Source organism: Mus musculus, chromosome 2 (genome assembly GCF_000001635.26).
Source record: "Mus musculus strain C57BL/6J chromosome 2, GRCm38.p6 C57BL/6J".
In the NCBI taxonomy this organism is placed as follows: Eukaryota; Metazoa; Chordata; class Mammalia; order Rodentia; family Muridae; genus Mus; species Mus musculus.
In genome coordinates, this window is record NC_000068.7 from 153,083,425 (window position 1) to 153,089,911 (window position 6,487).

The following is a 6,487-nucleotide window of genomic DNA, read 5'->3' on the forward strand; positions in this document are numbered from 1 at the left end:
AAGTACTTCCCCACCTAACCCTGGAATCTGGAGCCTCCTCCTGAGCGCAGTGGACCTGGGGCTTCCCCTGCTGGCTACAAACTGCTCCTTTGGACTGTTTGTTCATTTCCATGGGGTTTTCCGGGTTTCTCTACATTCGCTTGCAAGAATAGTAATCACATTTTAGATACGACTCCCTTGTTTGGTGTTGCTGTTCCACATACCTTCTCCCAATATGTTGCCCATCTGTTAAGCTTCTAGCATCGATTGACTAACTTCAACGTGCGTACGCTGGAGTTTCCGTGAAGGCTTGCTAGAAGAGATGGTTGAGCCACATACCCAGAGTTCCTGACTTGGGAGGGTAGAGGATTCGGCTGGAAGTTTACTCTGCCAACACGAAGAGCGACAAGCATTAGCACTGCTAGCGATCGGGGAACTCATGTGGAGAACAGCTAGCCCCTGGTGCTTCTATTGAACAAATTTGCTCATTTTACTGAGCTCACTCATTACTTTTGATGTTATCAGGTGTCTTTCCTCAGCTTGTGAGTGAGTGGCCTGGCTCTCAGGAAGCAGAAGTCAGGAAGCCATGTTGCACAGTGATCTGCCATGTGAACTTACCAGAGTTCTTTTTTTCAGCCTCCGTCCTGCCTTGCCCTGCTAGAAGGGATGTAGCAATGTTAGGTCACACTGGAACCTGAGGCCTCAGGAGTGAGTCTTAGGGAGTTGCTGAGGGAGGCAGCCTCTCTTAAAGGCCTTGGGCTTTTAAGAACTCAGATTCTTGCTTACAGTAATAGCCAGGATACCACGGTGGGGCTGTGAGAGGTACGAGGATGGTGCTTGCCCCATAGCCTTGAGCATGGGGCAATTTCCCTCACAGTCAAGGAAGTCCATACTTGCCCTAGAATGCTCATAGTAACAAAGTGATGTGACCGCTTGCTGTCAGAGGTCCTGTGGGCCTGGCTGGGCAGCCTAGGCAATGAGCCTAGGAACTCTGGCCACACTTCCTCCTGTGACATGCTACATCCTGCCAGGGTCACTTCCTATCATGGTTCAGTTCCTGGCATCGAAAGATGGGGAAGTCCCCTAGGGTAGGACAGCTGGCTCCAAAGACCTCTGGGGATCATGCAAGTGTGGGACTTCATCCCCAGCTGGCTCCTCTGGGGAGTTTGATCCAAGTGGTAAAGACATGTGGTAACTAAGTGAAACTGTGCCCTATATAGAGACCTCGCCCACAACTGCCTCCTGCCCCTCTGCTTCTTTCCAGCTAGAGACTCCTAGATGGCGTCTGGGGACTTCCAACTGTGTGATGGGGGTGAGGCCCCTGCCATTCAATCCTCAAGCATTTAGAGAATGCCTACTCTGTGTCCCGTTTTGTGCTAGACACCAGAGGGAGACAAAGCACATTTCCTACCAACACAACTCCTGGGTATGGGTGCAGGTGGGTGGGTGTGAGTGGGTGGATGCGGGTGGGTGGGTGTGAGTGGGTATGGGTGTGAATGGGTGAGTGTGAGTCAGTGTGGGTATAGGTGGGTGGGTGTGGGTGCATGTGGATGGCCGTGGGTGTGAGTGGGTGGGTGGGATGTGTAGTCTGAGTGAGAGGTCTCAACACAAGCTGGGTGTGGTGGCACATTATTGTAAGTAACTTCATCCTCTGAGAGGCTGGTGTAGGAGGATCATAAATTTGAAGCCAGCGTGGGCTGTGGAGCTGCTACTGCTCCTCTTGTTGTTGTTGTTGTTGTTGTTGTTGATGATGATGATGATGATGGTGGTGGTGATGATGATGAATAACATTATAGAGTTCTCTCAGTTATAAAACGTTATAAAAATCAAAGAATGAGAAACGTTGTCTTTCTGGGTAATCTGGAAGAGACTTTGAAACAGAGGTGGTTTATGAGCAAGGTGTGTTCTAGAACAAACAAGGCTTGAAGCAAAGGGGACAATGGAGAGGAAGAGTCCTCTAGGCCGGGACCTGGGCATGGAGAGAGACAGGAAACTCAAAGGAACATGATAACCAGTTAGACATGGGTGCTATGATCAGACTGAATGGTTTTGAATCCCAAAACTGTCACCTGCTAGTTGGGAAAACTTGGGTAACTCCTTAAACATTTCTGGGCCTTGAGTTTCTTCTCTGTAAGATGGAGATAGGAACACATCACAATTATAGAGCCTGTGGAGCTTGCGAAACATAGACCTTACTATGTAGCTGGGTTCTCTGGGCCTCAAGTTCAAGGCCAGCCAGGGCTACGTAGTGAGACCTAGCTCAAAAATAGACAGAGTACATGTAGTAGGTGTTCAATAATTTCAGTAAATGCAGATGCTGGTATTGCTGGAGGAGCAGGGGGGTGTGGGATGACATCAGAGTGGGTAGAGGCTTATAGATAAGGAAACCAGAGAATCATAAAGACTGAGGAGCCCTGCCGGGGCAGGCCAGGAGCTGCTACAGAGGAGAGTGGGGACGGGGCGGAGGCGGGAGCAACCTTAGGAAGATCTCAGACAGGGGAGGGGAAGAGAGGAGTGAGTCCATTCAGAAAGGAAAGGAAGAGGACTTCTTAGCATGAAGACCGTGGCCTTTTGGAATAGACAGACTACTAATGGGCATTAATGGGTTTCTATTTTTGCTGTATTAAGCCAAGATTTCACTCTGTGGCCCAGGCCGGTAGCAAGCCCTCAGCAATGCTCCTGTTTCTGCCTCTCTAGTACTGGGATTACAGGTTAAACTCCATAGGATTACAGGTTAAACTCCATAGGATTATGGGTTAAACTCCATAGTTCCTTCGAAATTATTGGTCTGACTACTTCTCACCTAGGCTGAGGGGTACAGATTTGGAAGGCCCCACTCTTACATTTCCATCCTTCCTAGGAGCTCAGATGCAGGACAAACGGAGGCCATAAAGCCAGGCCAGCCTGCCTTGTCTTACTAGTAGTTTCCTGTCATAGTAAGCGCATAACCTTCAGCACCAGCCACTGCCATCATCTGCAAAACTGACAAGTGCCCGATGCCCCTCCTCCCTCCCCCACTCCTCCTGACTCCCCTCACAGCTGGTTCTAGCACCACTCTGTAGACTCTGATGTGACTGGCAGACAATGGTGTGACTGGCAGAAACTTCTGTCTAAAAGACATCTGTTTCAAAAGAAAATTAATTTCTCAGGCTCTATGTAGGCAAAGGGATGGAGTCTTTAATGCATAACGAGATCTACAAACATGAAAGACACTAATTGAAAAGCAGGTGTCAGATTCACATTCTGAAGTTTGTGGTGAGGTAGTCTACGTCACTCACGAAGAACGAGGTCAAAAATCCGTATTACCCAGGGAAGCCATCTGTTAGCTATGTGATTGGCAAAGTTCGGAATGTTTTGAGGATCAGGAACCTATGACAGGGTTTAAATGCAGCTCCCTGCTGGGACGCCCACCCTTGCTCATAGCCTCATAAGTGGACATGGATGGACACACTACTGACAGGAGGTTAAAAATAAACCAAGCTGTGGGTGACAGGGGACTGGTTAGATAAACTGTAGATCCTGAAGATAATGGAATACTATGCAACCATAAATAAGGATTTAGTAGCTCTCTGTGCTGACACAGAAGTATTTCCAACGTAATGTGTGTGGGGGAGGGGCAACAGACAAAGTGCTGGAACGTGTGCTTTAGAGCACTGTAGGAAATGTCTTTGTGTGCTGTGGGATAGTTCTGTAGTTGTCAGCTCTGAGCTGGGAAATGTGTTGGCTATAGAATAAGGAGGGAAGAAGACGTTCTCTTTACGAGCCATGTATACACAGCAGAGCAAAACTATCCTTAAGGATCACTGTTCTACTGTTGTGCCGTCTACTGAGCTCAGTAGACACCATCTGCTTCCATATGTCTGATCTGCCACCCCCGCCAACACACAGGTGCACACACATTCTGTCAGGAAGCGCGACTTCTGCGTTATTCCTTCATTCCCCAAAGCTCAGCATCACCCTTGGCTTGCAACAGATGTTTGGGAGATTCGAATGTGTATTTACAGCCAGGCGGTGGTGGTACACACCTTCAGTCCCAGCACTCAGGAGGCAGGTGGGTCTCTGTGAGTTCGAGGCCATCCTGGTCTACAGAGTGAGTTCCAGGATAGTCAGGGCTACACAGAGAAAGTCTGTCTCCAAAAAAATAAGAATAAATAAAAATTTAAAGAGCGTATTTATAGCCACTGTGTTCTACAGTTGATCTCACCTCCTGGTGTTCATGCTCTGTGCAGACCCCTCCTGCAACTGAACAGACTTGGCACTTATGGCTCGCCCACTCTGGAGAGGCCTGCCATCATCCATGAGCACACGCAGACAGCCCAAGGCAGAGGTATACCTGATGAGGGACTGGGGCCTCCAGCTAACAGACATGTGACTGAGACCTGTTAGAACAGGTAGAACTTCATATGATAGCAAATCACTTAACAGGAGACAGAGACCCCAACCAGAACCACTAAACTAAGCTGCTTCCAGATATGTGACTCAGAGACACTGGGTGGAGGTAAACATGCCTATGTCGAGGGCACCCAATCTGGGGCAGTTTGTTACACAGTGATGTTTGGCTAACACAATCAAGACATCATGTAGGAGCACTTACTAAGGACTGAGTCTGTGAGGAATACCTAGGGAGTGCACATGTCCCCCCCCCCCCCGCCCCCAGTGGAGCAAACCACATGTGCATCCATTCCCAAAGCATCCACTCAATGCTTTGGCCCAAATGTTTGTTTGTTTGTTTGTTCTTAGTTGACTTTGTGTTTCAATATATGGTTTCTCTGTGTAGCTCTGGCTGTCCTGGAATTGACACTGTAGACCAGGCCAGCTTCAAACTCTGAGCTCCACCTGCCTCTTCCTCCCAAGTGCTAGGATTAAATGTGTGTGGCACCACCACCAGGCTAGACTCACACGTTTTTAAGCCCTTGTTGCTCACTGTGTTGACAGCCTGTGCTTAGTGCTGACTTGGGATATGGGCAACATGAACACAGTATAGGACAGCATAGAACCTTCTGGAGTCATAGAATATATATGTGTGTGTATATATATATATATATCTTAATGAGTTTAATTTACAGAGCTGTATATGGTTTTTAAAAAAAAAACTCAGCAAATAAGCAGTTACTTGATTATATCGAAATAATCTACTGTGTCACTGGCAAGATGTCAGTTAAAGAGCATCGACTGCTCCTCCAGCGAACTGGGGTTCAATTCCCAGCACCCACAGAGCAGCTCATAATCATCTGGAGCCCCGGTTCCAAGACATTCAGCTCCCTCTTCTGGGCTCCATGGACATCAAGTACATACTTGACACACTGACATACATGTGGGCAAAGCACCTATACAAGTGAAGTAATAAACATGTTAAGTTTAGAGAAATAATTTACCATGAAATGCATCTAAAATATAATAATAACAGAGTCAGCAAAATGTCTCAGTGGGCAAAGCACTCGCTGTGATGCAGGTTAATCCCTCAAAGCTGTCCCCGGATCTCCACACACTCACTGTGGCATGCCTATACACACAACCCCATTCTACACACTCACAATAATTAAAAAGAAAATTAAGAAAGGCAAATTTGGACTGGAGAGATGACTCGGAGGTTAAGAGCACTGGCTGCTCTTGCGAAGAACCCAGGTTTATTTCCCAGCTCCCACATGGCTATTCACAACTAACTACACTCTTGTCTCTTCTTCTGACCCCAAGGGCATCACATGCATCTGACAGACACACTTACACGCATGCTGGCAAAAACACTCATACATGCACAAGATAGAAATAAGTAAATGAAGCCAGGAGTAATAGCCATTAGCCTCAGCACTTGGGAGCACAGGCAGGTGGACCATTGTGAGCTTGAGGCCAGACTGGCTTATATAGCAAGTTCCAGCCAACTGGGGCATAGAGTGAGACCCTGTCTCAAAAATAAAAAGAAGAAGAAATGTTAAACTGGAAGGGAGGCTTGGCTCAGTGGCCAAGCTCTTGCCTAGCATTTAGGAGTCTCTTCCACAAACCAAGGTGAATTTGGGCCTAGGGAGATGATTCAGCAGGTGAGAGTCCATGGTGCACACACAGGAGGACTTGAGACTGAATCCCAAGCCCCCACATAAAAAGCTGAGCATAGCTACACGTGTGTCTGTGAGCCAGCACCACAGTGGGGCCTTCCTGGCTGACAGTCTAGCCTCAGTCCTGCATAAAGAAAATAACTGGAGGATCATCCCAAGGGACAGCCAGTGGCCTCAGTGTACACAGAACACGAACAACACATGATGTGTGCACACAACACATGCACACACACACACACAACACATTGGTGGACACACATGTAATAAAAACGGTAACATATTAACGGTAGAACAGAAGTGGTTAAGTATAGCACTGTAAGATTCATTCAATTCTGTTTCCTGCTTTTATTTGTTTGTTTGGGTTTTGGGTTTTGGCTGTCCTAGAACTCTCTCTCTAGAGCAGGCTAGTCTCGAACTCACAGAGCTCCACCTGTCTCTGCCTCCAGAGTGCTGGGATT